This window comes from Geospiza fortis, unplaced genomic scaffold, assembly GCF_000277835.1.
Source record: "Geospiza fortis unplaced genomic scaffold, GeoFor_1.0 scaffold35, whole genome shotgun sequence".
Taxonomy (NCBI): Eukaryota; Metazoa; Chordata; class Aves; order Passeriformes; family Thraupidae; genus Geospiza; species Geospiza fortis.
Genome location: NW_005054453.1, coordinates 310694 through 322510, shown reverse-complemented (window position 1 = coordinate 322510; position 11817 = coordinate 310694). Strand labels below are relative to the sequence as shown.

General features: G+C 42.0%; 1 protein-coding gene across 1 annotated transcript in view; it reads left to right on the top strand.

Moving 5' to 3' along the window:
* Positions 1 to 11817, top strand: part of MAML3 (mastermind like transcriptional coactivator 3) — a gene marked incomplete at its 5' end in the record, with an annotated part of 201904 nt that overhangs the window by 123158 nt on the left and 66929 nt on the right.

Here is an 11817-nt window from a genome sequence, read left to right as displayed (position 1 = left end):
TGCTTGGGGCCACTCTGGGAAATTTTGAGTTAGAAGTCACTCTTCCTTGGAGGGTTTATTTCCTTTTTTTTCATAATGCAAGACTTGGTGGTTGTGGATCCCAAACCACTGCATGGCTTAGTTTACCACAGTGTAGTTGTAACAAAAAGATGGAGCAGTTTGTCCCTTCTTCTTGGGGTGGAGAACAAGCCACCTTTAAACAGCATTTCTGGCATTTTGGCTCTGGAAGCAAAGGTAGAACATTTGGGTTCTGAGTGTCTTTGGTTTTAACTGGAAAAAGTAAGAACAACAGAATGCTTTCAGTGGTGCTTGGGCCATGATGATGAGATGAGATGGTTTATTCTCGGACTTTCAAGCAGGCTTTAGCAACCCCAAGTGTTTTGTCTTTCAGCAAGAAGCTAAAGCCATGTTGGCTTCAGAGCCTTGGCATCAATGTCTCGTGTGTATTCCATGCTAAACTCTGGTGCAGCAGTTGCCAGGCCTGGGGAATACTTTGTAATTAGTTAATTACCAGTTGGAATAGTGGTTACATTAATGCCCAATCACCTCCTGGGTCAGCAGGGTGTTCCTAGCCCCTGTAAAGATCTGGCCACTGGTGTCATGGAGAGGCTCAAGAACAAATTTTCTAAATGTTGTATTGAGAGTTTAAAAATGGATTAAAGTTAATAATCAATTTTCAAAGTAAGTGATGCCGTCACAGAAGTTATGTGCCACCAAAACATGTCAAGAAGTCTGATACACACTAATAGTGTATAATACACTAATAGAATTGTTGGTTGATCATTTTAGCATAACAGCTTTTCACCAAATTAGCTGTTTCCACACCACCTACAGGGAGTACTTCATTCTGAGCATGGTTTAGCTGTGACTCACACTGTAATGCTTGTAGAAATACAGCAAATTTTGTTATTCCTTCAGCTTATGGAGTTTGGGGATCAACCAATAAGGAGAAGTAGGAGCTTTACCAGGTCAGACCACATCACATATTATTTAAAGTTAATTGCAAAACAGAAGGAAATGTTCATCTGCCTCCTGGCTTAGGTTCAGGATGTATGGTGACAACTCAAAGGTTTGTATTTTTATATTAATTCTGCTTGCCTATTTTATGAGACATAGGTGATCTAAAGCCTCTTCTTTTGGGAAAGGCTTGTCTAGAGAAATATTGCAATAATGACTTCGAACTCAGACTGTAATTGTAGCTACAGATTTGTCATTTTGTAACTAAGAGGCAGAGGATGCTTGGTCATGCTGCCAACACTTTATTGTTTCTTGCTTTTGCTTTTGTTGAATCTGCTGGACCCAAAGACCCATCAAAGAGCTGAGAGGATGATCTGCCTGTGTGAAAGAGTTAATGCCATCTCCTCCATTTCATAAGTCGGGAAATTCATGTTAATATCTCTCTGCAATTCCACAAATATGAATGGGTCGCCAAGGTTTCATTTATCTAATCTCATTCAGTTCCTTTTTTATTTTTTTTAAGTGTAGGAAAAACTAGATATTTGGATAGAATTAGATGTTCTTTCATAAACAAGTCCAGATATTAAGTCATTTCTGTGATATATAAAGAAGAAACTTAAGGCAGAGCCATACATAGTTTGTTAGATTATGTGCAATTCCCATTTATTGATCCATCCAGGATGAGGGACTTCTTGCTTTTGTGTAGACATCAAAAGGTCCCTTTACTACTTGTGGAACCCACTTGCCTACACTGAAGGGATTTATTTTGGTGAGAAAGGTTGAAGTAATAAGTTTCTAACTGCAATGTATTTCTTCTTTTTCTCCTGCTTCCCTGAAAAGCATTTTCCTGTGGAAAAGTAGAAAGCCTGGGATTGCAAGATGTGCTTGATAGAACTTACTGTTTTTGCAAAAGTGGTAAAAATGTTGGCATTGTTAAGTTAAAAGCAGACTGATGCAGATTATCTGATTCTACAACTTACCACATGCTGAAAGTCACAGAGGAAAAATAAGAATATTGCACTCTTCAGTTTGAAATACATTTCTGAATGTACAGTGAATGTATGTTTCTGTCAGTTTATGGTTTCTACTTTCATTGTAGTTTTGGGGTTTGATAGAGATTTGTAAAAGTGTGTGTTTGCGTTAAATAATCACAATGATTTAACAGATTTTATTTAAGGAGAAAAAGAACCTGCAGTAGGCAGGTACCTCATAGTTAGCAGTTACTTCTGTCCAGTTACTCTTACAAGGGCATGTTCCAGAACCAGAAGCTGATTAGAGATCATCTGACACGCACATAAGTGCCTTGGCTTATTTTCTGTGTACTGCTGTAAAATACCTGATATACCTTAGTTCTGTGCGTGTGTATGGATACCAGTTAAAACCCACGTGTGCCTGAGGTACTTCTGTTGTAAGAAGTGGCATTCTCACATGAACTCATTGCTTCAGTTGCTGAGTGTATTTCAGTGAGCTGCACCATTGTTTTCAGTACACCTTGTTTCTCTTCTCAGGAGCACTGCTCGGGGTGTTTTTACATAAAGCAGATACTGGTTTGGATTTTTGAGTCAGGGATTTTTTCAGAGGTGGCCTGGAGGTAATTTTGATGGGATTTTTTTCTGGAGCTGAGTGTTAAATCCACAGGCAGATTCTGACCCACCTATATCCAAAAACACTCATGGCGGATCCTGACTCGTGTACCTTATCAAGACTCTTTCCTGCCAATATTACCTCAAACCTGCCTGTTCTCCACTTGGTCAGACTCAGAATTCCCTGCTCTCTGCCTTGCTCCATGTACCCCTATCTGCCCTAAAACCACCTGTTAGTTTGTGAGTATGTGGCAGGTGTTGCCCATTTTTGCTCTTGTTTTTTCTGGGTGGTTCTTCCATTCTTATCTGGCTGGGGCTCATAGTGGAGCTCAGCAAGTGGATTTGCACAGGGCTGGTTACTTGCTTGGTATTTGAGGGATAGAGATGCTCTTCTCTTCTGGTTCTCATGTCATAATAAAAGAAATCAGTTCCCCGCCAAGATGCAACAATCGCTTTGTTTAGACTTTTTATATGATTTTAGAAATAAAAGGAAGAAAACCTGAACCCACCTCCTTGTCAAAAATTACAGTTTTTAAGCTAAAATGTTCCAGTAAGTTTTTGAGATCTGTGCAAGGTTTTATGGGAGGCAATTTTTCTCTTGTTCCTCAAACCAAAAAGTAATTTCAAACTGAGGAAAAGTACAAAGGTTTTCTTTGGGAAATTTAGGAATAATTAATTGTGCTTTTTCTTAGTTCCAGCTGTTCTATATGAATGCCTAATGGTAAGGAAAAAAAAAGCAGCCCAAAGGAATAACTATTGAATGGCTGAGGCAAAATTTGATGTTTGGAGCCAAGTGTGTGAGGGAAAGTCATGAGAGGTCAAAACAAAACAGAATTCTCTGTGGGTGTAAGAAAATTAAAACTAGACTGCAGCTATTTGCCTGCATGGGACTGTGAGAATGCTGTAATTATTTCCTAATGAAACCACTAGTTATTTTGTTTAAAATTGTAGAGATGTGAATGAAGGAGAGAAATGACACCATCCTGCAAGCTTATTTCATATTTAATTATCTGTCCTTTGTTTTAGTCTTATACATTCAAGATGCATCAGCTGCTCAGTCTGGTTTTGCATGCCAAAAAGAAAGGGAGACCTGTTGAGTTAAAGGCTGAACTCAGTGATCTCAGAGGTCTTTTCCAGCCTAAACAACCCTATGATTCTATTAATTTCTTTGGTGAAACGTACTGTCCTGAAGCCATGCTGATGAGTATTCACTGCTAAGTCCTCCAAGTTACTGCTGGTGGAGAGCTGAAACCAGTTGTTCCATTGCTTTGCTAGGGAGTGTGTCAGAATAACTGGTCTTTTCCACTTTATAAAACACAGTTGTAGTGGTAACTCTTTGATTCATAGAAACTTCTCCATTTGTTTAAGATTTATAAAAATACAGTGTTGTGTGATTTTCTTCTTGTCAAGTTTCCTGAAGACTTATAGTGTGTATTATTCACATCTGTAAAGAAAATGTCCTATGTTATTTTTAGAAGCAGATATTTTGTATTACTGACTGCACAAAATGTATATTAAACGTCCTCTATTTTACTTCTTTTCCTTACACTTTTCCTTCCCACATGATCTAGGTTGCTACATAAAGAGCAGTTTGTCCTGTTATTTAGTAAGATCCAATAGTTTAATGATTCAATGTGTGCCAATCAACTCTCCTTCAGTTTTATTCATTACACCTGCAGTTGTGAAGCACTGTGGGTTTGAATGTCTATAGCCAGTAGCAGCATATTTTTACATGGAGTGCTACCCTTTCCTGGTGGGTTTTTGTGCCATTTTTTCCTGAAAGTGCAAGTTAGCATCATCAGTTTTAGCTTTTCAATCTCATAGCCCATTCTACCTGCTTCCAGCAATACCAGCCATAACCAACTTTTTGTTGTCCATGGGCCTTTGTAACTCTCTGTGTTGATTGCAAACCAATGAACTGTCCTGTTTTCATGTAGACAGTGAGTTCAGGCCACAAGTTAGATTTTGTTATTTTCCATTTTTATTTTGAGAGAAGACTTATTCCAAGTCTTCTTACTTCTTGGAAAGAGTAAGGTCCCTATCCTTGAGAGCACTTTGTCCATTTAGCCTTCAGTACCTCACTACTGGTCGCCAGAACTCGCAGAGCACTTGTCTGAGCATTTTGGTTTGACTTGCTCTCGTTCCTTTTCCTCCAGTCTGGGATCTTGCAATACCCAGCCATGGTGCAGATTGAATCATAGCTTGCCCTTAGACAATATTTGAGTTTTAGATTTGTCCTTGTGTAAATTTTGTAAGTCCGTGCGTGTCCTTAGCTTTACCTTTTCCTGGAGTGCAGACACTTAGAATTCTTCTTGCCCCTTATCATGGTTTGATGCTGGCACAATGCCACTGCCCCCATGAAAATATATTCCTCCTAGTGTCTGCTGTGAGATGTGACCAGAAATAGAGCAAAGCAGGCTCCAGCTTAGGAATAAAGGAAAAAAAAAACTTTATTAACTTACAATATGTAAAAGAAACACACATAGAACTCAGGTGCCAATATTCAAATCTGAGCACCAATTGGTTTGACCACAACCTCCCAAAAAACTCACTTCCTTATCAAACCAGGACACCCCTGTATTTATTAATTTCCCTTCTACAGTTCCTAGGTTTGACAATTTGCTTCTCAACACCTCAAAAACATTAATAAGACCTTAATTTTACAGGAGTGTATATTCCTGTGTTTAAATTCATAAATATAGAAGTCTGAAATGCCTAAACAAAAGTCAATTTGTGCCTCACAACACTGCTGGTTGGAAATACTCAGAAATTCTAAAATTGCTTTAAAATCATGAGCTCATAAAATTAATACATACTGGGGATAAGGCAGTAGTTATCTTCCTGTTTTCTGAACTCCTAGGATTCTTGACTTCCAGCTGGTCTTTATCCATCTGGAACAGGAGTTTGCTTTTTAGAGTAAAGCTTTGATTCTTCCTTCCACTTTTGGCTTCAGAATATTAAAGTGAAGGGAAAACATGTGAAATTATGAATCTTATAAGATAATGTAATACTGGGGATTTTCATTACCACCATTCCAATCCAACCTGTTCCTTTACACAAATGTACCCTCAAGGTTCTGGGGCAACTCCAGACTTCTTTCTTGGAAGCTCTCCTTTGGCTGTGTTTGTGTTTCTATGGTGTCACACAGTCCTTTTAGAAAATGCACATCACAAAAGGAAATGACATTGTTTCCAAGTTACAGGTGAAGTAATTGCTCAACGTGCACCAAATTTCCTTCATCTGCCACAAGCAAGAAGGCTGTGAGAGCAGTGGATCTGCTGGGCCTTGTAGTTTGCAGCAGTGACAAAATCAGCAGCAGGTCCTGGCCAGATTTAGCAGTACAGATCCAGGGCCAGGAAGGTCTCTCTCCTTCACCTCTTTTTCAGAGGGGCAGGGGAGATCTCCCTTCCCTGCCCACTCTCCCGGGTCTCATGCTAACCAGTGAGATTGGCGGCCAGCTTTCCCCGGATGGTAGTGGGAGCCAGGCAAGTCTTGCAACTCATTTTGGAAGAGAACAGGCTTTGCTGGAAAGGCCAAAGGAAGGCTTTGCAGTTGTCCACCCATTTTCTCTGGCACTGTTTTGGACCTGAGCACACTCAGACCTATCTTATTTCAACAGAATAACCATTTAACGGGAGGCGGGTGGGGGTGTCCTTATAGTTTCTAGAGATCTGAATATAAAGGCATAAATTAATGAATGATTAGCCTTCATCAGGCATATAACAATGAACTTTAGATTATTGAGGTCTGGGGCCCCTACTGCTCTCTGTACAGATTGTAAGAGATGAAACAAACTGTCTCCTTTCAGGCTGCATTTCCACCCTGAGCAGCATTTCTAAGCCTCGGTGCCATTTCATGCATCTCTGCCGACATTAGATGTAAAATTGCCTTTTGACAGTTCTGTTCTGCAGGAAACAAATTGTTAGCAAATCCCTTTGCTAGGAAAGCCTTTTCTGGGTAGTCTGGGAGTTTATTTTTCAATTTAAGCATAGTGTCATTGTCTTTCCCACCCTTTGTAAAGGGAACAAGAAACTGGATTAAAAATTAACTCTTTCCATCTCTTCTTCTCTCCCTCCATAGTAGGGGCATATACAAGCTGAGATTTCATTCCCAGCCAACTTGAAATAGTATTTCAAGAAGAGTTTAATTGTACATATAGACATATTCTTGCAGCAGGAGTTGTTCTTGCACAAGCAGTATCCTGCCCTGTGCTCTCTTTACTGCATCAGGGATCAGGGATGGAATGCCTTTGCTGTTTAACTCTGTTAAGCAGGTTTCATGCAGTTTCTGCTCCACAGTGATCAGCCAGCCTGCTCTGCCATATTTTCAAAGGAAACGTAATAGTCCCATCTTTAGGGGCTCAGTTTTGCTCACCTTTCTTTACTGCACTTCATGACTGTAGCTCAGGAGTGCTCTGAACATCACTGTGTTTTCTGGAGTTACATGTGGAACCCAACAGCCCTTTTTAAACTTGTGTTTGCATACTCCTTTGTGGCTAGTATTGCTTTTTGGACACGTATAACCAGGAGGTTCTTTTATCCCTTCTCTGATATGACTTACAGCCTGGTTGTGCCTCACCAGAGGGCTTGGCCACCTGATCCCAGAGCTGTGATCCCGGGGCCAGTGCCAGCATCCCTTCAAAGCTCTGAGCTCAGCATCCCCCTGACCTGTGTCTGTGTCAAGGAGTGCTCTCTGATGGTCAGTCTGTACTCCCTGGATGAGATCAGCAGCAAGGTGTACCCCCCACTTCTGACTTCCTACTTGGTCTTTCATTTTGTCCATGTGGATCCTATTTCTGATGCTTTCCAAAACACTTCTAAATATTCAAGCCTTATGCTACCTAGAAGCATTAGGTTATTGGGATGTGTGTTGCCTCCAGGAAGATTTCCTAATGTTGCAACGTGTGTGTGTCCATAGTAGGAACACTTAAGATCTCTTGAAAGACTGTGCAAGGAAGTGGTTACGTGCAGATGTGGAGTCCTTCGCTCAGGAGGTTCTGCCAAATCCCAGCTGATGCATCTAATCTGCTAAAGAATGTGGCTTCTGCTCTCTCAGCAAAGATTTCATTCCTCATGGGCAATGGGAAGCTTGCCCTCTTTATGTTAATGCTCACCAGCTTAGTGTTGTCTGAGACAGCCAAATTTGTTAATAAGGACAGGAACAGATCTGTTGCTCCCTATGTTCTTCGTTCTCTTGTTGCGTTCTGGAGTCCTCCCACTCACACCCAGCCCCTTTTTCATGTGTGAGAGGAACATTTCGTATGCATTAGCCCGCAAGCACATCTTACACACTGGGACAAACCCACCCATTCTGTGGCAGCACATCTTCCAAACAGGGCCTTCCCCATTTTCACCCGGTGGGAGGGAGCTCCTTAGCAGCTCCTCCTCTGCAGCAAGAGAGGAGCTGCCCAGAGAGCACCAAGGACTCATGAGAAAGCAAGCCCAACTTCAGCAGCATCGTCACAAAATCATGTTTCCTCCGTCTCCTTTTCACTTCTGTTTCACACTTGGGCAGTGTCAAAGCTGATCACTCACTCCAGAGGCTTTGTCTTTGGCTCATGCTGGCACCCTTCTGTAGAATCTGTTCTGTCAGATCTCTCACTTCTGGTTAAAATCTGGTTTGAGAAACCACTAAACGTGTAAAATGCCTTTTGTTTGCATATGCTGTCTGGAGAAACTGGAGAAAAGTGTGTGTCTTTGAAAAACAGAAAGAAAAAAATTTGAAAGTGTCTACCTAAAGAGAGTGTAAGGTCTGTCCTGAGATGACTCCTCCTTTTGTGACATGACATTCCTTGAAGAGTAAACATCCTCAAAAGAATCTGAATTTTAAAATCATTCTTGTCCATGGTATTGCCTAGAGAAAGCAAGATTCCTGAGGCTGCCCAACATGCACTTTGCAGGGAATTATTTTTCCAGCGTGTATTTATTTCCCTCTGAATCCAGCAGGTTGGGGGGGATTTTTTATTTCTGTTGGTTTTTTTGTTTTTATCTGTCCTATATTATTTGTCTGCTTCATTCCCTCTCCCACTACTCCATAAGGCATTTTTCTTTCTCTCTGTCTAAGTCCCCTGCTGAAGTTTACCTCCTGTTTCACCTCATCCAGCTTTTATCTCTCTGCTTCCCCTCCTTACCCCTTTAATAGCACAGGACCTTTTTTTGGTGTTGTCACAGCTCACAGGAAATTACTGCAGACACCATGGCTTTCTGTGGTCTGTATACCTCTGGCAGATGGAAATAGTATGAAATATTTGTTGTCGTATTAAATGGTTTTTTAACCAGTCATGGGACAGGTGAAGAACTGGGGAATCTTAGCTATAATCTCACTAATGTTGTAGCACCATCCATGAGATGGATTTGGCCTCTACACCTGCAGTCTGACTGCTAATCCATCTCAACCAGAATTGCAGTGTTCCAGACTGTGGAACAGCTTCACTGGATCAAGATTATTTGCAGTGTGCCCTTATCACAGATGGCTAAAACAAAACAAAATAGGTAGGAATGTTCTGTTGTTAAGTGGCATGGGACATGCACACCCTAGAGGATTTGTCTGTGGCAGGAGAATGCAGTAAATCAGGGTTACAAACCCTCGCAGTCTTGCAGATGGAAAAGCAATTTTAAGTGATTTTTTTGGGAGAGTAACTTTTAAACCCCTCATATCATGTGAAGCTGGTCCATCACTTGAAGACAACTTCACTGTTCTCACAGACATGCATGGAACAGAAATATTTAAAGCCTTTTAAGACATTTCTGGAATAACTACTATGTGTAATTACAGTAATTATTAATCACAAACTACACAACACGCATGGATGTATTGTGAAATTCAGTGTATGTGGTCAGTCTGAGGATGCATTCACTTTATTCATCTGACTCCGTGGGGGTTGCTGGTCCAGAATCAAGGAGAATCATTTCTGTGTTTCCCCAGGCACCTGCTCACATCCCCCCAGGTAAAAGAAACACGATGGGGAAACTGTATGTACCAAAAAGCTGCAGTGGGTGAAGCTCTGGGTGTCAGTGGGAGATGTCAGAGATTTCTCACCGTGACACAAGAGAAGGCACCAGCTGTGCCGCTCTAGAAATTTCCCTCTGCACTTACCCACTCCTGCCCCTGGTTTGCAAACAGCACAGAGATTGCATCCCCACTCCTTCCCGAGGTGCACAGAGGGGTGAAAACTGCTACCAAAACCAAAAATAAGTCATTGACTCAGGTTACATAAGGGGTGGGCTGTTGTCCAAGTGCCCTGCTGAGAGGGACGCGGGTGTCACCTGCAGGCACGCTTGCACGGAGCCTGCTTTGGCTGGGGATGGACAGTGTGTCAGATGCACTACAGCCTGGGATGTTTGTGCTCATGGAGCAATGGAAAAGGCCCCAGCTTGGCAAGGACTGGGGGTCAGGGACGGGGAAAACCACAGGTGCCAGTGCAGCCCTTCAGGAGAAAGCAGCCTGTGGAAAGAACAGGGCCGCTAAGCCTTTCTGCCTTTCAGTCAAAGCTGCAGTGCTCACGCCATGCACAGCAGTGCAGCATCGTTGCAGCAATCCTGCATTGTTCCCCACTGCAGCTGGCCTGGGAAAGGGGAATAAGGACCAACAGATCCCTTATGCCTTATTATCCACTCACCACTCACCTGTCTGGAGCATCCTGCTTGCCTGCTCTGCTTCCCAGCTACCTGGCAAGCACTGTGCCAGAGAGGGCTCTGGCTTCTGGGCAGCACGGGTCAGAGTGGAGTGGAAATGTCAGGGCTGTGACTTCAGCAGAGCTCCCAGCTTTGTGCCTCCTACGGCAGACAGCAGCTGTGGGGTGGCCAGCACAGACTGGGAGCTCTCCTGGCTGTACGCTGGCATTGCTCTTTCACCAAATACAATACGTGGTCTCTCTTTCTCTCTCCTCCATTTTTCTTATCTATTCCACCACTTTTAATTTCCTATTAATAGACTGTGCTTTTCCTTTTCAGCTTAGTGAGAGATTTCTCACCTACACAACCTTAGTCAATGGGAGCACTTACATAAGGACTGCACAGTCTGCCCCTGTGCATCTTAATGAAATTGGAGGAATGGTGGGGGTTTTCCCCTTGTTCTTTGGAATTGCATTCTCCTTTCTCAAAGACTTTTTTTGGCCTCACAAAATTAGATCACAACTTTGCAAAAAACCAGCCCACTGTGATCACAGCTTCATTGCACAATGCCTGTGCTTTCTTGAATGTTGTTCCCATCTCTTCAAGATGAAGTAAATCCAGTGGGTTGGACCTTTGATCTGCATAATAAAAGGCAAGGAGGTAGTTTGTAAGTCCTTCCTTTCCATCTTTATTCTTTGCAGTTTGGGACTTGAAGACCTGAAATAATTTTTGCTTGCTGAGAGGAAACTTTCTGTAATATATGTGGAGAAACTATTATGATAATTAGTGTTGTTAGGAAAAATCAATGCGTGTAAGTCATCCAACAGCAAGCAATGATCTTCTCACAATCAGCAATTTATCATGCATTGCCAATGCAGGAGGCCTAAGACTATTTTATTCAGATAAATTTCTCATTCATTTAGTCAGTAAATCATGGTGCACTTCATGATAGTAATTTTTAATGTGACTGCATTTTGTTAACTTTTAATCACACATAATGGATTTTATCTGACAATGAGGTCAACCTGTAGTCTCTTCCTCTGTCATTTGAATCTTGCCATCCCATCATGGGGAAGATCACAGTCACACCTGGATGCCCCAGACTGCAAGGAGATAGGGAAATACAGGAGCACAGGAAGATGAGCTGTTTGGACTAATTTTTAACAATTGAGGCTTAGATGAGGATTTACTCTTGGTGGAACAATAAGATTATACTTGATGTATCCTTGCGTCTGAGTGTAGCTGAATTTGTTTGAAAACTCTTTGCATGAGCTCTCCCATGAAGCTTTTGATCTGACCAGTTTGAGCCTGGGCTGCAGGAGCACCTTTAATCCCCTGGGTACCCTGGGAGGGATGTAGCTAATGCTGCTCTTTTGTCTGCGTTTCCATTGGGAAAGCAGTCACAGATGAGGCATAGAAGTGAGGCAGGGAACCTTTGTGGTTTTCAGACACAGACTGGCTCTTCAGTGTCTTCATCTTGAGTCTGAACTCTGCTGTGATTTGCTCATCCTTAAGCTGGTAGGAAAAGCCCTGTTGTCTTCCTCTACAACGGGAATGTGCCCTGGATCTCCTTCCAGCTCCAGTACAATTCTTCAGGTCTTGCTTTTTTTTCTGAGTGGCTGTGGAGTGTTTCCATTTGCTTCTTATAGATGTGGTTTGACTTG